The 21,967-nt window shown below is 45.9% G+C and overlaps 1 non-coding gene across 1 annotated transcript; it reads left to right on the top strand.

Moving 5' to 3' along the window:
* The first annotated feature begins 10,231 nt into the window (after positions 1–10,231).
* Positions 10,232–10,338, top strand: LOC117801221. Its single transcript, XR_004623751.1, has one exon. It is a non-coding gene; the product is annotated as a U6 spliceosomal RNA (small nuclear RNA).
* Positions 10,339–21,967: the final 11,629 nt, after the last annotated feature.

The following is a 21,967-nucleotide window of genomic DNA, read 5'->3' as shown; positions in this document are numbered from 1 at the left end:
AAGTAAGGAGGGGAAGGCAGTGGGATGGGTGGACCTTCCCCTCCATGGCTGCCATAAGGAGGGGGCCACATTTGGCAACACATCTGTGGAGGGATGAGGAAGTGATGAATCCCTCTAGAAAAAAGCCCCAGCGAGATGGTGAAAGCCACCATCCTTCGCTCCTACGGACCACAAATGGTCCCGGATGACCAGGTTGAGCTCCCTTGTGATGTAGCTATGCCTGGGCCCTCTGTCCCTCCATCCTATCACTTACCCACACTTCCCATCCTCCAATTTCAGACTCCTCTCCTGGATACTCAACTTCAGAAACCACCTGTTCACAGTGCAATGCTTCCTCCTAGGCCACTGCTATGGGCCGTTCTGAGATGCTGGCCTGACCTTGGTCAGAGGGCTCCCTTCGAGTCCCCTGGCTCTTGTCTCTATATGTCCAGTACCATGTTGGACTTGGCAAGGCTAGGCATGGGACTCAGAGCATAGGCCCTGGGCTCAAATCCCAGCTCAACCTTGAATCAATTGATCTTAAACCTCAGTTGTCTTATGTGTAGAATGAGGGTTCTAATAGTAGCAACTTTGTAAGATTGTAAAAGACTTCAATGAGATAATACATGCCACCCACACAGTAAGTGTTTGATTAAGAAAAGAGGAGCAATGAATCATGGAACACTACATCAAAAGCTAATGATGTACTGTATGGTGACTAACATAACATAATTAAAAAAAAAAGAAAGAACGAAAGGAAAGAGGAGCTGGGCCATTATCACACCCAGCCACACCGTAGATATGAGACAAATGTGTGCCAAATACATGTATGAATAAAAGTCTCCTGTTATGGGTTGAACTCTGTCCCCTCAATAGAAGATATGTCGAAGTCCCAACTCCCAGTACCTCAGGGTGTGGCCTTGTTTGGAAATGTGGTCATTGTAAATGTAGTTTAGATAAGATGAGGTCACACTGGGGCACGGTGAGCCCCAATACAATGACTGATATCTTCATAAAGAGAATGTCAGATGAAGGGACAGAGACACAGGAAGACAGGCAGAGATTGGAGTTTGGTTGTCGCTAGACAAGGCAGGCCGAAGATTGCCAGCAAACCACCAGATGATAGGAAGAGGCCAGGAAGGACTCTTTCCTGGAGCCTTCTGGAGGAGTGTGGCTCCACTGACACCTTGATTTTAGACTTGTAGCTTCCAGAACGGTAAGACAATAAGTTCCTGTTGTTCTAAGCCACCCAGTTCGTGGCACTTGATTATGGGCAGGCCCAGGAAACGAGTGTAGCCCCCGCCAAGCCACACACAAACACGGCTTGCCAGTGCCTTCTGTGCTTGTTCATCCCATTCTTTTCTGTCTTCTTTGCCTGGCTCCCCTGCAAGGCCCAGGCCGGGTCTTGCACGCACTGCAAAAGGCCCATAGTAGGAGCAACAAGACATGGCCGATTAATCGGTCTGAATCCAATATGAACACTCACAGAAGTCTCTACGTGGCTGTCCCAGGTATGTGTCAGAAGTACAGGAGGGGCTGGTGGGTGAGATGTTTTATGAGAGCTGGCCTCTCTTCATCCCCGAAGTCCCATTGACAGGTGCTTGCCTCCAGAGGCTCTGTCAACATCCGCTTCCTCGACTCCCTCTTCTGACTTACTCCTACAGTCATTGCCTCACCTGGCCAGTCCATAATCAGCACGATAGATGATGATCCCCAAATATTGACTGACCAATGAGCATATATTTCATCACCTGAGCAGACGGTAGCATTACTGAGGGCTGTCTCCATACCCCCCTGATCTATCACACCAACAGTGAGGGAGGATTTATTTCTTTTTCTTCTCTTTGCATGTATATTTTCCTCCTGAACACAAATAACAATCCAGTTGCCCCATAATTAGATTGGATTATGGAATAATTACAACCTTGTTTGCTCTCGGCAGATTACATGGTAATTATACTTGGCATTACCATGAAGAACCAAGAAATTCCAACGATGTCATTACATGGTTATTTGTACAGTACAATGCAGCAGTGTAATTATACATGCAACATTTGTTCCCCAATAGGAGAATGATTAAAACAATGCTGATGCTTCGAAGTGTTGATTAGGCGCCAGCATGATATGACATTTACAATGTGAAGGGGGTGTCTGTTTTTTAATTTTTTTTTAACACAGCAATATCTACCTTCCCCTGAGCTCTCCTGCGACTACCTCTGTAAGGTGTGCAGTGGTCAGTAAGGTTTATGTGACCATCCACTCTGCCCTCATGAGTCATTCATGCTCAGAGTAGCTAGGGGACCGCAGTCCCCATTAAAAACCAGAGGTAGCTGGCCAGGTATCCCGCAGCAGGAGAACTGCTTAATTGTTTGACCTGCTTTGTGAGGTTATCTTTCTGAAGGACTTTATGGTGGAGAAGGCATGGGACACGGAACCTGGAGAGGGCGTGGGTGGTTGCCCTGCATTGCGTGCCCCTCTGCACAAGGCACGCAGGGCCCAGAACCCGCTTGATGCAGGCACGGCCTGGATGTGGTGGCTGATCATTACAGAGCACCTGTGTGTGCTCTTTCTTCTTGGTCCTTCATTCATTCTTCCAGGCAGTTTTCTGAGGATCCCAACACATGTTCTCACCAGTGAAATACAGAGCTGTGATAGCCACGAGAACTTGACTGTGGTCAGCCCGTGCCCCCCTAGTCTCTTTTTCCTGGGTCTGAAGGAGGGAAGGAAGGCAAGAAGGCTGTAAGTCAGACATCCACCTTCCAGCAAATGAGTGCTCTATGTCCTTCTCCATCTGTCTGAATTGCCATGGAAATCAGCGTGTGTGTGTGTGTGTGTGAGAGAGAGAGAGAGAGAGAGAGAGAGAGGGAGAGAGAACTGCATACTCATGCAGAGAAAGGCTCATTCTTTAGGCTGATGCTGCCTGTCCCTGGGTCTAGGAGGGAAGTAGAGGTGAGTAGGGGATGGGGGAGGGGTGGTGGAGAGGACTCTGGGAAATGCAACTAGTTGTGTGAGCCGTTTACAGGCCAAATGATATTTTTGCAACCTAGTGATCTCTGCAAGCTCTCTGGAAGCCTGCCAAAATCCCAGTCCTGGTAGATGCAGATATCACTTAGCAAAAATCTGGGAAACCAGAAAAGTTGGAACACTTAGGAGTACAGAAGTTTGAATGAGGAGGTTGGCCTTCCCCAAAGGAATTGGGTATGTGGGGGGCCCGCCGGAGAAGGGAGATTGCTGAAAGAGACAAAGCTTCAGGACAACAAACTATGGTGCTAGGGAGGACAAAGGTCCCATTTGACCCAAGCACACTCTGCTGCAGGAAACCAAAAATCGTAGTAAAAAGAGAACAAACATTTCTCCAGTCTATAAATACTTTTGAAATTTTTTTTTCTGGACAGCAATGAATACATATATATACACACTTACATACCTATATATATATTTATATTGCATTATATATGTATTCCACTATATATAAATTATATCTGTAATATACATTTATGTAATACATAACATATAAATTAAAATGTGTCCAGCCTGTTTCACATTCAGATAGCACGGAGGTTGTGAAATAAGTTCTGGTGGGTAAACAGATGTACGATTGGTCTCCAGGGCTGGGAATGGCCAAGTATAAACTCCATGTGAAAATTTTAGTCTCCACATTTCACAGGGGAACCTTCTGGGCTTCAGGTCTGGCCTGGGCTGGGTGTATTGGTAAATGGTATAGAGTCCCACCAGACTGCAGGAGGGAAGAGCAGGCAGGAAGGAGGACCAGTTTTTAGAGCCCATCCATCACCTGGTCGGGGGCGGGGCTGTCTGCTCTGTCATCAGTACCCAGTGGGCCATCTCACCAAAGAACACATCTTCTGGTCCTACACATCCTGGTTGACTCTTGTGCCTATCCTTTAAACCTTACTTTATTCTCAGTTCTTCTGTTAGAGAGACTGTGCTGCTGGGGCAAAGTGGATACAGGGTCCCCGGAACCTGACAGAGCTGAGTTCAGATCCGAGCTCTGTCACCTGGTTGTGCGATCGTACGGAAGTTACTCGGCCTCTCTGAGACTTTGCTGTTCTCCCCTATAAAACAGAGCAACACATACTTCACAGGGCTGTGGTTAGGAGTACGTGGAGTAACTTAGAGTGCTTACCACAGCTTCTGGAACACGCTCCAATCAATGCTCATGAGATGGTAACTATGGTTATTTTACATATGGATTTCCAGTGGGGGTAAGCTACATTTAGATGGATTCAGGGAAAGGACCTACAGCCAAGGAGCTGCAGGTGTCAGAATGAGAGTCTGGCGTGGCTGCTAGAGGTCCTGCTGACCATGAGGGGCGTCACCCTTGTATGGCCAGGTCCCAAGGTCATTTGCAAGGCGTCACTTCAAGTTGAATGCCTCAGCTGGTGGCCTCATATTTTTCATCTCCTTCAGCCTATGAATAAAATCCCAAACACCAAAAAAGGGCTAAAGGACACCAGAGTGAGGATCTGGACACCAGTCTGGCTCTGTAACATGAAGCTGTTGGCTCTGGAGCAAGTTTCTTGGAGGTTCTGGCCTTGGTTTCTCCAACTGTAAAATGAGGGGTTTAAATTGGATAGTTTCTTAGGTCTCTTCCAGCTGTAAAATTTTATGAACCTGAGAAGGATTATTTTTCCCCCCTTCCAGGAAATGTGCCCACATTGTATATGTGAGACGAGGTTAGTTTTACTGAGTCAAGCTTCATTCTACACATACATATGTGTACTATAAATATACACATAAGCACATGTATACACAGGCACTGAAAGAGGAAATTGTCCCTACACCTCAGCGCTTTCAATTGAGCCATCAAGTCACTCAGGTATTTATGATGGAGAGAAAAATATGTGCAGTGTTTTCCTGTCTCTGGAGGACCATGCCAGGGACTCCACCGGGATATAAGACTCATGTTGGGAGAAAGAAATGGGATTTTGAGATGGTGATGGCTGTATGGAAAATGATATAAATTATCTCCCCTCTGGTCCTATATTTCCATGTAACAACAGAGCTTGTCCTCTCAGAATAATTGACGGGTGCCACTAAAAGGTGTCCCCCTTCTCCCGCAGTTCTCCAACTCAGCCAGTATTTGAATTGGTTTGACCCCTGCTGCCCCTGCGTCCCCCTGCCTACAGTCTTGTGGGCCTGTCGGCTTCTTTCTCTGTCATTCATGCCACCAGTGCTGACTGGGCCCCTATAATGAACTGCTTCTTGTGTCCGGAAGTGTGTTCTCCCTCCTCCATACTCTAACAGGGCTGTGTCAGTTAAGATAAAGCTGCCACCCCAACTCTCACTGTTTTGATGTAATAAAAGTTTATTCTTGTCTTACATACTATCAGTTCAGTGTGGTAGTGTGGCAGGCAGCCTTCAACAGAGGCATTCAGGGACCCAAGCTCCCTCCACTTTGTGGCTCTGCCATGCCCTAGGGCTGTCCTGTCCCTTACTTCCGTTTGGTAGGTGGATAGAGCGTGAGCCTGGAGAAGGCCCATCCACGTGGGAACCATTTGAGCTCTAAAGGGTGACTCTCTTGTCTTGTGCTAATGGAGCCCCACATCTCCATCCAGCCTCGGGGGTGCTGGGAACAATGTACAGGATGGAAAGGGGGCACAGATATTCAGTGGACAGATGTTAGGTAAGTGCTCTGGGGACAATGAAAGAGGAGGGGCCGAGCTGTAGCCGATCCAGCTTTGCCTGGGGACAGAGATGGCCTCCCAAGGAAGCAAAGAGGAGTTAACCAGGTACAGGAGGGTGGGGATTGGGAAGGTGGAAGTAGGTCCTGGCTGAGCACTTTCAAAGGGCGGGGTGGGGACAGGTGAGAAGGGAGAGAAAGTAAGTGTGCATCAGTGTGCCCTGTCAGAGGAGCCGGGGGTGGAGTGGAGGAGACTGCAGACCATGAAGGTTCTTGCTGGCCATGATAAGAAATTCTGACTTTGTGCTAAAGACAAAGGAAGCTACGCAAGACCTTTTTAGCAGAGGAGGTGAAGTGATGACCACTTTGAAAGATCGCCCTAACCGCAGGGGAGGGTGTGAGCCTGGACATTGGGAGCGATGGTGGTCGTCTTGGTGGGGACCGTGATCCATAGCCTGAGCTGCTGGCTGTGGTTTGGAGAGAAGACGAAAGATTCAAGAGACGTGTAGGCAGTAGATTCCTCAGAAATACCTGTTGGATTTCTCGGGTCTGGGTCCTTGTCCCTCCAACTTGGATTATCACAACGGCCTCTCACACATCTTCTTGTCCTCACTTCCTCCATTTCCGCCAACAGGCCTCCATGGTGTCTCCCTGTAGCCCTCTCAGGGTCAGGGCTCTACATTGCAGGTAACACTGTCCACAGGCCAGTTTAAGCGGGAAGGGGTACACTTGTGGGTAAAGAAAATGCACAGAATCATTGCAGACTAAAGAAGCAGATTCTAGGCAGGCCTTTCTGGAGGAACTCCCAGCACTTCCGTCAGAACCGCCTACCAAAGGAGTTGCCACCGCCGCCATCAGGGGGAAGTCACCACCTTTGCTGTCTCCTCCACAGCCAGGCCGCCACAGTCTGTACCAGCAAAACCCGACCCAGGCCTCGCCTCTTCCACCCTGTAACTCTCCCGATCCATCTGAGCAGTACAGTTAAACCACGAGTTTAACTCCTCAGGGCAATGGAAGCTGGGAAATGCAGTTTCGGGTCATCTCTGATGGACGGTAGGTTTTACATGACAGAGAACGATTAGAATGTAGGCAGTGTTCAAAGGTTTGGGGAGCCTCAGACGATGATTGCCACCACGTGGAGAGTCTGGCACCCTGTTTCTCTTACATCATTTACGGCTCACAACGGTGCCACCTGAGGCATTTCCTGCTCACTCACAGATGAAGAAACCGACTCAGAGAGGCCCATCAGCTTGCCTGAGATCACACAGCAAGCAGCTGGCCGTGTCCGTGTTTAAACCTAGCTTTGTCTGTCACCAGAGCCTGTCCTTTCCCCACTGTATTCATGGAATTATAATACTTGCCAGTTGTTTATTACAGTGATTAATAAAGCACAGTTTCTTCTGCCCATCTAGTTTATTTTGCCCAGGGTGGCTGGGCCACGAGGGCAGCCAGCAGCCACTTGTGGAGCGGTACCTTCTTGGCATGCCTGGGCAGGGCTGTGCTGAGCCATCTGTGAAGTCGGGCTGCCTCCATTTAGGGTTGGCCTTGTTACCGCACAGCTTACACTGCTGCTCTGGGCAATAACGGCAGAAATACAATCGTTAAATTTTAATTAGGAAGCAACAGAGTTCCTTATTAGTTGTCATTCCTCATTGTTTCCTAATTATGCTCATTGCATGATAAAATGAAATACTACATTTCACTTGCATTGTTCTTGCTCAGGGCTGATGGAGAAGAAAGACATATCCTGATTCTCAGTCCTCCTCCCCCTGCCTCTTCCCTCCTCTGAACTGCCCCTCATGTGCTCCAACCGAATAGCCAGGCGGTTAAAAGGGAGGACTCCTGGAGTCCGAGTAGCGGGCTTGAACCCGATCCCCACCATTCATCAGAGGTCAGACCGTTTACCACATTGGGCTTGTTTTTCTTTTCATAAAATGGAGATCATAAAACCTTCATCCCGGGGTTGTAGTGAGGATAGTGTTACATAAAATAATATTCCACAAACGCCTGGCACATGAGAGATGTTTCAGTAAGTGCCAGCTACTTGTATTATAATTTTAAAGGTTATTATCAAACTAGGACTCACATACCAAGCTAGAAGTCTAGACGGATGGTGTAAGTCCCCGAAGGCTTTTTCCAGCAAGGAGTGCCATGATGGGGGCGGGACCGGGTGTTAGGAGTCATTCATCCGGTGGTTGGTGCAGTAAGGAAGTAAGAGAAGGTGTGAGAGGAAGAAAATCTGGGGTCAGTTCCCATTTAGTTTCATTAAACTGGGCTTCTCGAGAAAGATGTGATTCTTGACTTGTTTCTTTTGTCCTGAGGATCGGTTTGCCCTGTGCCTGTTGGCACGATGGAACCACTAGAATCCTCGGCAGGAAAAGACAGACTAGCTTTAGGGCTGCCCTTTGTGTGAGAACAAGATGGATGGATCTGGGGGGCTTGGGTCTGCACCTTTGTGTCCTATGGAGGCCTCTGCGACAGCCAGACGAGCCAAAGACTTGAACTTTCTATTTCCCTCACAGTTAATACTTTCATTTAGGTTTAATTATTTGAGGTCCCTGAAATGGAATTCACCTAAGGTGTAGGACTTGGGGAGTTTGGCATTAGCAGATGCCCTTTTCCTGTCTGTGAAGTTCATTTGCTCTTGCAGAAAGAAGGAAGAAAGGAAAAGCTTAAGAATGATTTTTTTTTCATTTGATACTGAGCCAAATATATTTATTTGGGTTAAAATGTGTAACTCCCAGAACTGATAGAAAATTCACCAGGCTGAGCACACCTCATGCGTGGCTTGCTGTGGCAACACTAATGCCTCAGGAAAACTGTTATTTGGACTAATTCTCTTTCTAAGAGCAGTTGCTGTTATGTGAGGGAAGCGGGTGGTTTACAAAAGCACCAGGCAATCTTCTTTTAGCCCTTGCTTGAGCGGCACCCCCCTAGTAGAAATCTTTCTCTCACATTTAGAGAGAGGGATGGGGTAGGACTCGACTGGGCAGGGGATAGAGGAAAAAAAGAACACAAACAGCTCTTTGGATAAAATTAAGGTTTTTCAAAAGCCCCATTGATGCGACTCTTGGGATGTTACAGAAAGCCAGATGCGTGGCCAGGAGCAGTCAGCACTCACCGTCCAGGTTTGGGTCCGGGGTTGTGCTGTTTGATGCCTGTTCTCGGCAGGCTGCAGCCAGTGAGTTGAAGAGCATGAGAGCTGCATTCAGTATCTGACTCCAAGAGGTCAAGCAGGATGGTTCTCCAGAAGCCCACGAGGTGGCTGCATGCTGGGGAAGTCGGTAGAGTTCTGGTGCCTGTCCTGGGCTCCAGAGCTTCTAAATCACATCCTTATCTCTCCACCCAGGGTGTCGTGCTCACGCCCAAGGCTCTGGCGCAGGCAGCCAGACCCAGAGACAAGAACAGCTCCCTGGGCCTGCCTGAAGAGAGCAAGAGCTGGCTACAAACCCGGGGACCTGCCTTCATGACTGGTTTTTATTTTATGCCCTGGGGTGCCTCTGGCTGGGCTGAGGGACAGAGCTGCTGGGCCCCCCCCATGCTGACTGGATCCAGAACTGCTTTCCTTTTATCTGTCTGACATACTGGGAGTCTGCCTAAGATTTGGTTAGAATTTTTCGGCAATCATTCTCCTCACTGAAAGAAGTACATTATCTGTGGTGGAGTTTTTCTCAATTTTGAAATAAAGTTATTCTTCCTAATTATTAAAGTAATATCTACATAGGACATGGAATCTTGGAAACATACTGAAGATAGGAGAAGAAAAAAATCCAGTTACTCAAAAAAGACTACCACGGTTCATGTTTCTGTGTATTTCCTTCCAACTTTTTTTCCTGTTCATATTTGTATATGGTTCAGATGGTACCACATTAACCAGTGTCTTTATTCATGATTATTTTTCTTTTACTTAAGATGATTTCAAAGCATCTGTGATAAGGATGTTTTTACTTAACTATTGTTTTGACTCTTACTACTGTTACTGTTCTTATCATAAACAACTTCCTACATAAAGCTTTCTCAAAGTTTGGATTTTTGTCTAAGGATCGAAGTCTCAACAGTAGAATTCTAAATTTAAACATCTGGGTTATTTATTTACTTATTTATTAACTCATTTATGTATTTATTTTATCGAAGTATAGGACACACAGTCACGTCACTGTCAGGTGTACAACAGAGTGATTTTACAAGTCTATATATTATGCTGCACTCACCCCCACCAGTGCAGCTCCCATCTGTCCCCAGACAACCCTATTACAATACATTGACCGTATTACCTATGCTGTACCTTTTATCCCTGTGACTTACTCATTCCATACCTGGAGGCCTGCATCTCCCATCCCCCTTCACCCATTTTGCTCATCCCTCCCCTCTGGGAACCGCCAGTTTGTTCTCTGTATTTACGGGTCTGTTTCTGCTTTTTGTTTGTTTGTTTGTTTATGCCTTTGTTTCCCAAGCATCTGGGTCTTTTAAAGGTTTTCAGAACATAACACAAAAATTGTTCTGCAAAAGGGTGATACCAGTTCACTTATGCATAAGCCATTTATACAGCTGCTTGTTATATCATAGCTTTAGTAGCATGGGATATTTTTATTTAAAGATTAATGGAATCTCATGCTCATTTCGGCAGCACATACACTAAAATTGGAAAGATCCAGAGAAGATTAGCATGGCCCCAGAGCAAGGGTGACATGCCAATTCGTGAAGCATTCCATATTAAGAAAAAATTAATAGCATCTTGTTTCTTCGGTTATCAGCGAATTTGAAGATTTTTTTATATTTGTTTTCTGCTTATATTTTCAGGGTGTTCTTTCTAAAAAACAGTTCTGACACTTTGCTTTCCTACTTAGAAAGCCTCTGAGCCCACAGTGACTACACTTAGGGCAAAAGTTCCGTGGAGCGTAATGGGTGTGAGCATGCACGTTTGAACCAGAGATCTCTTTTCTTGCTCCAGTTTGCCATGCAAAATCTGTGTGACTTTCGATCAGTCCCTTGATCTTCATTTTAATTCCCTCACCCACAAAAATAGGAAAAACAATACCAACCTCCTAGAGTCATCATGAGGATTAAATAAAATGTCCTTTGTAAAGACCTCTGTGAAGTATAAAATACAGCTCTAGATCAGTCATTGTCATCTCTGTCAGACGGCATACAAGCCCTGTCATGAGGGCACCTGGGTGGCTCAGTCCGTTAAGCATCTGCCTTTGGCTCAGCTCATGTTTCCAGGGTCTGGGGATCAAGCCCTGTGTTGGGGTCCCTGCTGAGCAGGGAGACTGCTTCTCCCCCCCCTCCCCGCTTGTGCTCTCTCTCACCCTCCCTCGTTCTCAAATAAATATTTTTCAAAAAAGATTTTTCCATTTATTTGAGAGAGAGTTAGAAGAGAGAGCACATGCAGGAGCAGGGGAGGGGTAGAGGGAGAGGGGGCTCCCTTGGGAGGTTTGCGTTCCTGCTGGTGGTGCAGGGGGCTGGGCTGCTTCTTATCAGCTGGCCTTGCAATGATGTCCACAGGCAGCTGGAGGAGACACATCAGCACCTGCGTAGGCTCCAGAAAACCAGCCCTTTTCAAACTTGCTTGTTGGCAGGGGCAGATGGCTCTATGCAAAGGCACCAGAGGTGACCCAGCCAGAGCTAGCTGCAAAGTGTGTGGATAAGGGGAAGGACAGAACTCAGTTCCTGGGGTTTTCAGGAGAGCTGTAAGAGTGAACGCAGTATGGGAAGCCAAGAACTGAATGTGTGGGGTCAGTATTTTAACATATTGTATTAGCTTCCCATTGCTGCTGTAACAAATTACCCCGAACTTGGTAGCTTACAACAGCACACATTTGTTCTCTTGCAATAATACCAGAGGCTAGAAGTCTGGAATGAGTCTCAATGGTCCTAAATCAAGGCATCGCCAGGACTGTGCTCCCTCGGGCAGACCTAAGGGATGACTATCTTCTTGACTTTTCCAGCTTCTGGAAGCTGTTCTCATTCCTGGGCTTGTGGCTCTGCATCACATCACCTTTTCTCTCCCTGCTTCTGTCATCCCATCTCCTTCTTCCTCTCCTGTTCCAAATATCCCTCTGCCTCCTTCTGATAAGGACATGCTTGTGGTTGCCCAGAGTCCACCTGGAGAATCCAGAATAGTTGCCCCCTCTCCAGATCCTTCGGTAATCCTGTCTGCAAAGTCTCTTACCACATTAGGTGACATTCTCAGGCTTCAGGGATGAGGTCCTGGTGTCCTTGGGGACCCTTACCCAGCCTAACACAAATGAGTGTCCCCGTGTGCTATCATGGTTCTCCCCACCCACAGGTGAGAGGCAGGGCCCACTTATTATTTCCCTCCTTCAGCTGGTATATGTTTGCCAGCCCTACTCTGTACTGGGCTCTGTACCAGGCTCTGCACCGGGCTCTGTACAAGGCTCTGTGGTCTAGAGGTGCCACAGTCTCACCTACTGGCCTGGAAGGGGAGGCCAGTTGAAGAGCAAGGGCATTGTGAGTGCAGTGTGACAAATGCCACAAGAGAGGCTTGCAAGCAACAGGGAGGGGCTGTCGCTTCTGGTGACAGATGAGGGAAAGGGTCCCAGGGAAGTGAATCCCCTGCGTTTATTCTGAATGGATGAAGAATTTTCCAGGTAGGCAGCGTGTGGGGAGACAAGAGAGCAAAGGAAACAGCAGGGACTGGTGTGTCCTCACAGGAGAATTTGAAGCCTCTAAAGTGAGAGAACAGGGAGAGCTTATCCACATATCTGATTTTCTGTGATTCTGGAGCTCCCAAGGTCCAAGCGGAGATGCTCCGATGTGCCCACCTCTGGACCACCCTCAGCCCCACCCTGTGCTCCCGTGGCCTTGCTGCTCCTGAGAGCATCTTTTCACTTTCTGCCTCCAGCTCCTTTACCCACAGGACTGGTTGGGAGGTGGGCACCATCTCTCTCTCCTTTCCTTCCAGGTGTGCCCGTGCACTAAGCCCACTTGGCACTGGTTCCTCTAGCGCACGCACGCCTCCTGGTTCCCCAGGCAAGCCCGTTAATGCCCGATTCCCTGCAGACAAGTCAGGCTGTGCTGCAGGTGGGAGCTCAGATCCGCGGGTGTTGTGGAATGATTCCCCTGAAAAGCTCAAAGGTGATATTTCTGCAGAGACTGAACGTTTGACCGTGAGGCTTGAGGAAGGCCGGGGCCGGAGTGGAAGCAAGCATGACACACTGGGCTTCCAGAGTGATACATCTCCTCCCTCCAGCAGTATTTTCTCTGCTGAATTAATTGCACGGGAGCTAGAAGCTCTCTAGAAATAACGAGGACAGTCCATGCATGTCAGAGAGAAGGGGTAAGAATACATCCAGAAGCTAGATTTCAGGGGAGACCACAGGATCTTGGGTTAGAACCCACCATAGTGGAAGGAGGAGTCTGACTCAGGACTATTCTGGGCCTCGCAGTCTGAGAGCTAGAGGGGAGCAGTGGTTCCTGGAAGAGTAGGTACCTGTCTTTGGAACTCACCCTTGAGCCATCCACTTGGTGTTTGCTATGGAGGAGCAAAAGGCTTACAAGTTAAAATAAATCTGTAAATACAGATACAGCTTTGAGGGACACAGAGAACTAAGTGTGGGATCCCCTGTAACACTGCAGAATACAGGCGAGGTAGGGGGAGAAAGAAGGAGGCCCCCACCCTCAAGGCCAGAGTGGTAGACACTAGTCAGCAGGTAAGGGCCCAAGGCAGGGTGGGAGGTGGGAAAAGGGAGCGAAGGGAGTGAGATGGCCTGGGGGCTGATTCCAGCCACCAGTGGGGTAGGGGGTGGGGGAGAGATGGTGAGGACAGTAAGGAAACAGCCTTGTAATCTCCCCCCAACCAGTCCCTCCCTGCACCCTTCTGCTTCTCCCCAGGCAACCCTCGTTTTTTAAATGGGGGTTGTTTGGTTCTACCTGCTCTCAAGGCTTTTGTGAGTTTCAAATGAAATCAAGGTCAAGGTGCTTCGGAAACTTTCAGGCGCTTAGCACACGTAAAGCAAACAGGTCTTATTAATGGACTGTAATAGGGCGTCATATTTTCAATTTGGTGGAGAGGTGGTAGGAAATGCAATTTGCACTGAATGTGAAAGCTTTTCTTTTTTTCAATTTTTTTTCATCCAGAAACACAGGAAATTTTGATGGGATCCATGTCTCCATTCACTCACCCATTTATTCATTCATTTATGCAATGCGTGCTTGCTTCTTCTGCTGAGGGGCAGGCCAGGGCTGGGTGTGGGGCTGCAGCGGGGACCGTGGCCCCCGGAATATGTGCCCCCACCCAGGGTCTGCCTCACCAGGACTTCCTCCCAACGCGGCGATGGGGGCCTCCGGGTGGGGGGCAGGGCCTGGCATAACAGGGTATCATAGAAAGGGCGTCTCTTTCAGGCCCTGGAAGCCAAGGATGTCAGACCCGGTGAAATGCCGCCTGGTGTTGCACTGCGCTTTTTAAGGGCTGCTGACAGCTGTCATTAGCTCAGCATTAGGACAGGAGCTGTGATAATCACCGCTGAGTGACTGTAAACACAGAGCGTCCCTGAAGAATATTCAGAGCATCAGGCAACTTGTTAGCTTTTGTCTGGGCTGGGGAGAGGAAAGGCAAGTTCCGTCCGGGAGAGCATTTGCCATAGTAAAAACATAAAATCAATCGTATGGTTCTAATTTAATTTTAATTCACATTTTTATACGTGGAGTTTGTTCGAAGGGCTGACATTTTGCTGTGAAATCTATAAGGGCTGAATTGTCCTCGAATTAGAAGATTTTTAAAAGAAGTTCTTTGCCACTGGGTTGCAATTTGTTAAAACAAACAATAGCATAACCACGCAGCAATCGGATGCCAAGATATTACTGGACTCAGCGAAAATCAAGTAATCTTTTTTAGGTTCTATTCTCTCCCAACTAAGCTCCCCAGCAACGTCAGAAAATGACAAATTGCAGGATGAATCTAAGAGCAGTGCCTTCAAAAATACAATAGTTATACAAGCCATCTATTGTTAATGAAGAATATAATGTAATTTGCCTGTCTGTAATACAATTATGCAAATCAAAGGAGGAACTATCCCGAAATCTCTTTACATTCCGATTAAAATGAGATAATTTATCAAACAGAATATTACTGATTATGTTTATGTGTTGCACATTAATCCTGTTACAATAATGTATCCTTCTCCTAATGTAATGGATTTGTGCAATCTAACAGAAAATGACTTTTATACTATCCACAATTATAAAAATATTCAAAGCATATCCATCCCAGTGCAATAGCACATGTCTACAACTGTACAATAAACCTATTAAAACAAGCAGAGCTTATGAATGTAACCCTCATCCCAATAAAGATGACAGTACATTCAATTTTATTGTACTCATTATGGGAACAACTCCAGAGATGATAAATACTAGGAGTAAATTAGTTTAACCTTTTTTATCATTTTTTTAAGGAAAAAAAGTGGTCTTTAATTGATGGCATTAATGTCCCCCTCCCCGTCTGGATCTTCCCTCAATTGGTCAAATGTGACATTATTTTATCTATGAGAGATTTCTGGGAAATCGTTCATAAATGAGTGCACTCCTGTTGTGCCTCTTGGTAGGTGTTTGGACTTGGTACATTTCCATAGGGTCAGGAAATTTACACACCATACCCCTTCCCATGCTGTGTGTATTCATGGGTATTGGGAAATATGCATGTTCTGGATGGGAATATGGCTTCAGTGGCAGTCATCTAGAGGGGCACAGGAATCTCCATTCTCACATGTACATCAGAGCCAAAAACTAATGAGTAGTATTGTCAGGAAAAACAAGAGCCCAAATAATTGGCGAAGATCTCCCTTGCACTTCCATTGCCAAGGATAATCATTTTTGCATTTAAACTAATTTCTTCCACCTTGCCGATAGTCATTAGCATCTGACAGTGAGTGATAATGTGCTTAAATTTCACACCTCTTGGCCTTGCCTGCATTGTCAACATTTCTCACATGCATACCTCCACACTAGGCATACAGGTTGACTTAAACAAATGTTTATCTTTTGTGATGAATTTGTAAACCCCAGTGTTTTGCAAGTTCTCAAATTGTTCCCCTTGCCTTTAAACACCTTTAAGCCAGTTTTGCTGCAGGTTACACCTGAGTTATTATTTTCCCCACAATGCCAGGGGGGGATATCTCTTCCCCCTCTGATTAGGTTGAAGTGCCAAGTCAAGAAAAGACAAAAACTCTATAAAAAACAACATTTTTTTTCACTTCTAAACAGCTGAGTGTGCACTTACACACACATATGAACACAAGAAGCAACAGACAAATCTATCAGCCTTCACCTCAGCAAGACAACACTTGTTCCGTATCTCTTGGAGATATGGGTGAGGAAGGAAGGGGGGTGAGGAAGGACAGGGAGGAAGGAAGGAAGGAAGGAAGGAAGGAAGGAAGGAAGGAGAGGGAGGGAGGGAGGAAGGAAAGCAGGCTGTCATTCATTGTTTAATAAACGATGGTTTCATAAAAACTGCTATTACCCAGTTTTTGAATGGTCTTTCCATATAGACTGTTCGGAAGTGGAAGCTAGTTGCCAGCCCTCATTTCCACAGGGCAGAGTTCCTACAGTACAGAAGAGGGAGAGGTGGAACATGGCTTGTAGTGGCTGATGGGAGTTCTCTTTTCATGGTTTACCAGTTGGTTTGGAGAGCGTTGACTTGTTTTCCCTCAAGCGCGGGCTGTCTCAAGGGGAGACGTTGGATGAAGGAGGAATGCATATTGTCCCGGGGCTATCTGGGCTGATTTTGCACCCCTGCTTAGAATGCAGCAAGCAAGCATTTTCCACTCAGTGAGATTTCCTAGGCTGGAGCAGGGAGATCTGGAAGCTTAGACCCATTAAAAACGGGAACATTAAAGATGTAGTCATAACAGTGGAAGTAAGAAGTCTGAGGGACAGCACGTATGGAAAACATCAATCTCCCTGCCGGCCCCGAAGGAGACCGTGCGTCCCTTTCAGACCCCAATGTGGTGGAGGGTGGACTTACAGCTAAGGGTCGGAAGACAATGGCAGTGAGAGAACAGGATTTTGAGGGTGCTCTAGGCTCGTCGGGGTCATGCCAGTCTGTCTGAATGTGCTGTGTACACGGACATGTTTGTTCTCGACACGGTTTCTTTGGCTCTGAAAGATGGTTTCTTCCTTGTCTCCAGCTCACCTTCATGTCAGAGGGGTCTAGGAATCCCAGTCCAAAGAAACTGTGTTGAGAGCAAACACATGCATGGTGGAAGACAGAACAAGGACATCCCCGAGCACGATGAACAATGGCAGAGAGTTCATTTCTGTATTCAGTAAATGTTAACTGAGTGCCACCTGCATGTCCAAGCAATGTTCTTGGCACTTGGTACGTATCAGTGAACAGATAGACACAGGTCTCTGCCTTCATGGAGCTTACAATTTTAGAGGAACAGAATAGACAGTAAATGAGTAAACAATAGAGTATGGTAGGGATGCCTAGGTGGCTCAGTCAGTTGAGCGTCTGCCTTCAGCTCAGGTCATGATTCCAGGGTCCTGGGATCGAGTCTCGCATTGGGCTCCCTGCTCAGCAGGGAGCCTGCTTCTCCCTCTCCCTGCCACTCCCCCTGCTTGTGCTCTCTATCTCTGACAAATAAATAAAATCTTTAAAACAAAACAAAACAATATAGTATGGTAGCTGGCAGCAAATGCTGGATTAAAAAAAAAAGTAAAACAGAGCAGGAGAGATCAGTCATGGATGTGGGGGAATGGAACCTGCAATCTTAAAAGGAACTACACTTTTGTTGTCAATCTTAAAAAAATACATATTTGCTGTAAATAAAGCAATCTGTCTAGTTAAGGCCTCTGTTACCATGGGAATATACAACTAATTAGCATTTCCATAAATAAGTGTGAATTTTGATACACAGGTCCTTTAAGGGTCTGTTGCCAACTGGTAACTTCCTTGAGTTTACATCTGAAATAAAGATATAAGAAGAAAATCTTGATTCCTTATTTGTTCGTTATTCTCTTCCGCTCTGGACAATGATCAATAGTTTTAATTGGAATAAAATATTCATAACTTGTTTTAGCTTGATTATACTTAGTTGGGGCAACTTAGCTAGGTTTCTTTAGAAGAGAAATGGTTTAGGGATCCCAAAAGATAGCATGACGGACTATGCTTGCCTCCAAAGGTACACAGAAGGTTTGGTTTCATGGTGGAATTTCCCATTTTAGCTGAGGATGTCGACCTTGCCCTGTGCCCTTGAACCAGACTAATGATCCAAATATGTATGTCACTAAAGCTCAGCCAAATTGGACACAGAGTGTAGCCCTGATGCTGCATGACCACCCAGATCCCCATTTAGTGTGGAGGCACTCATTTCCCCAGCTGCTGGGAGCACTGGCAGCCATCAAGGTCACAGCCTCTTGCTCCCCTTGCCTCAAGCAAGGACAACTCTGAAGGGTGCCCTGGAACTCCGGGGCTCCCCTTTGGGATGGCTGGGACCTCTGCTGGGCTGCATTTCAGTCCAACTTCTCCCTCTGCCCAATGCTGCTTCCTTTACTTTCCCCTATAAGTGTCCTGCATGCAAATTGCCTTCCCAGAGTCTGTTTCCCTGGGAAACTAATATAAGGAACTTTATTTCAGCTTGGCATGCAGAGAGGCACTGCAGAATCAACAATTTATACTGATTCTGCCCTTGCACTTACACTCAATTTCATGATCTTCCTGCCAATTTCTGATCCTGTGGCTCTCTCTCCTATATCCAGTTTCACCCTCTCCGTTTGGACTGCATGATGCCTTCAGCTTCCCAGGTTTTAATCTCTGTGCCTACCAATTCTGGCTTTTTCTCCAAAAATCCCATCCCTTCTACTCTCAGCTACCAGGACGCAAAGCTGAGGGACTACCTTTCCCCTCTCCCTCCATCCTGAGCGGCTGATTTCAGGAATGTCTTTTCCTTGCAGGTCACAAAGCCCTTACTTCACCCAGTGGTGAGGCTCTGGCAGCCTTAGGAGTAAAACCCTGCAACACACGGACACAATATGCCTGAAATTATGGGCTACTCACAACATAAATGGGGTCATTCCCTTACAGACACTCGCCGAGTTTATGCACACATACCGGTCACCAAAGCACAGTGCACTTGAAACGGAAATGCAACAATTGTGGTTTTCAGTGATAATAGTTTAATGATGATGGGCTTGGGTTTGAACCCCTGGCTTAGAGGGTCACAACTGACTTAAAAATATACTTTGATTTTTCCTGAAATAATCCTCCTCTTGGTATAATATTACCACAGGGTTTTGTAGGCACAGCTTTTCTCCTGTTATTTATTCCAAATGAAACACCACCCCACTGTAAGTGACTTTTGGTGCCCCTTAATATCTCAAGAATTTTTTTCAGTTGCCTGTCTGTCTAAAATTATCCACGGCTCCTGCACGGGTGGGTAAAGTTAGTGTCTCCAAAGAGTTATAAATCCAGTGTCCGCACTGAGCCCATTGTTTCAGATCCAAAAGTGTATGAATTGCAGCCCCAAGATTTTTCTGTATTCTTTGTTATGAAATAGGTAACCAGATCTCGCTGAATGGAAATCCTCCTTCAAAGACTCTCTGGCATCCCACTCCACTTTCAGCTCTTGCAAACCTTATTTTGGAAAAATGGTCATTTATAATATCAACATTTCTAGATCATGTTTTAAAGACGGTTACAGGCGTTTGGAGTAACCACATGCCAAAGCTGTCTACTTCTAATCTAACAACCCCCTAGGTTGAAACCAGAGAGAAACTTAGAGACAGGCGGCGAAGAGCCAAAAAACTCTTGGGGGATATTTATAATCCCCCAATTCAACCAAAATTGTTTCCACTCAAAATTAATACTTGGAAACAGATTTTGAAGCCCAAATTTAGACTCTGCCTTCAGTTTCCTGGGCCGTTGCAGAGCCAACTGCTTGAAATAAATGTATTTGAAGCTGATTGAACATTAAAATGATTGCCTGTTACATCGAAAAGACAAATAACACATAGTATTTAAAGAGATGACCGTCTTTGTCCCAGAGCTCTCATAGCCAAGGACCAAGGGTTGGCTGATGTCCACGGTGAGAAAGGGTAGTTACCGAGCGTGTGGACTATAGCTCTGTTTACGCTTGTCATTCCCTATAGCTCGACTAGGACTCTTGTTCGGTGAGTGTAGCAGCAGTTCATATTTATGGAGGGAATGTGATATGCTGGAAAGCATTCTGTCCTTGGAGTTAGAAAATCTAGGTTCAAAGTACTGCTTTATCAGTTCCAAGTACTATAATCCTAACAAATCTTTTCGTCTCTTAAAATCTCAGTTTCTGCAGATAGCCAGCCCTGCTCTGGCACCCTCTTCCAGTAGTTAGAGGCTCAAATAATGAAATAAATTGTGAAAGTGCTTTAATCCTTCTTCCAAATGCATGGTGTTACTTGTGTGTTTTTGTTTGTTTGTTTGTTGTTTGTTTTAACTTACTTTTTAAATATCAACAATGCTTGCCATCTCAAGTCAGAGTATCAGACCTTATTTAAGCAGAACATTGCTGTCAATGCAGAAACTTAAATATAAAGGAAATGGATTTCCCAAAGATGATCCCCTATACTGGACACTAATTAGGGCATTGTCTTTGTCCCAAATCTCTACGAAAACATTTTTCTTACATTTTAAAAGGTATGTCCTGGCCACTCATCACGACCAGTCTTAAAAGTTTGAGATTTTAATTACTCGTTTATTTCCATATTCATGCATTTCACAAAAATGTTTTGAAGATACATGAAGTTCCAGACAATATTCTATGTTAGGATTGCCAGATAAAATAAATTTGACTTTCAGATAAACAGTGAACAATTTTAAAGTATAATGGTTATATTTTAAACTTATCCTCATAGTTAAAATTGCCCCTGGAGCATTGACAACCAAGCCAATGTTTTAAAATACTGTGTTGGCCAAAACTAAAAACATATTGCATGGAACATATTTACGCTAAAGAGTTATTCACTGATTATATGAAATTCAAATCTAACTGAGCATTCTGTCTTTTGATTCGCTAAATCTGGCAACCCCGTCTATGTGCTGGGAATGTTATGGTAGCTGCCCTCAGGCAGCATTCTTCCATGGAGTAAGACAGACAACAAACAGGTGAACAAGAAAACCAACTAAGTATTTTGAACACAAATACAGCTGAGTAAGGAGATAGTGATAAGGGTGGCCCTATTTTAAAAAGAGTGGAAGGGAGATGACTCGAAGCAGACATCTAAAAGCAGTAGTGAGCCATATAAAGCTATAGGGGAAGAGCCCCCAGAAGGCATAGAAAAGCCCCCATGGAAAGACCTTGGTGGCAATGAACTTGTCATATGTGAGGCACTGTGAGGAGGCCATGGACCAGAGCCCGGTGTGGGAAGGCAGGTGGTCTAGTGAGATCAAGGATGGAGGGTGAGGCCCCATCCTGGCACCAGCAGCTTGTAGGCCAGGGGTTTGGTTTTCATTGGCTGTGACCGAGGGGGGTGGTGCACGGCAGGGTTTTCAGAAGGGGCGTGACTTGATCAAGCTAATAATGGAACTCCAGGAGCTATGTGGGGAAAGGGACTGTAGAAAGGCACAGGTAAAAGCTGGATGCGTTGGGTGCTTATCACAGAGTCTCCGTGAAAGGTCATGGGGGCTTCCACTAGGGTGGAAGCAGAGGGGTTGGGAAGAAATGCTTGGAGTCATGACCTCTTTCAAAGAAGGGGCCAAGAGAACTTGCTGTTGGGTTTGATATAGGGTATGAGGAAATGCTGGCGTGAGCAATGGGATGAGTGGTGGTGCCATTTACTGAGATGCAGAAAAGCTCATTTGGGTGCAAGTGGGGCATTCTGGTTTGGACATGTTATATATGAGGTGTCCATTAGCTACTTGAGTGATGGCGGTGGGATATGAAGGTAAGCGTATAGGATGAGCTTGGAGACATAGAACCCGTGCCATCTAGGAGCTCACTGGCCATAGCAAAAAATCTGGAAATTATTTTATTATTACAAAATGTCAACAACAGATTCTTTAAAATATGGAAATGAAGTAATTGAACTTCCATTTTAAAGGATCACTTTATTGGATGAAAAGGAATTGGTGGGTGTGTGGGGGGCGGGGCATGGAAATGAGCACTGTGAGTTCAGGGCTTTCTCCCTGAACAATCTTGTGAGATTTTTAGATTCTTTTACAAAATGTATGGAGTGGAGATTCTGAATTCCTAGCGAGCTCCAGTGACACATACACATCTGGTCGTGGGCCATATTTTGAGCCTCAAGATGGTAGGAGACTATGATAATAAAAATGGTGAGAGATGATGGTGGTTTGGTGCTGGTGGGCATGGAGAGAAGTGGTCAGACATGAGATGTAATTTGGAGGGATAA

Source organism: Ailuropoda melanoleuca, chromosome 2 (genome assembly GCF_002007445.2).
Source record: "Ailuropoda melanoleuca isolate Jingjing chromosome 2, ASM200744v2, whole genome shotgun sequence".
Taxonomy (NCBI): Eukaryota; Metazoa; Chordata; class Mammalia; order Carnivora; family Ursidae; genus Ailuropoda; species Ailuropoda melanoleuca.
The sequence above is the reverse complement of the archived record's forward strand: the minus strand, read 5'-3'. Positions and strand labels throughout refer to the sequence as shown.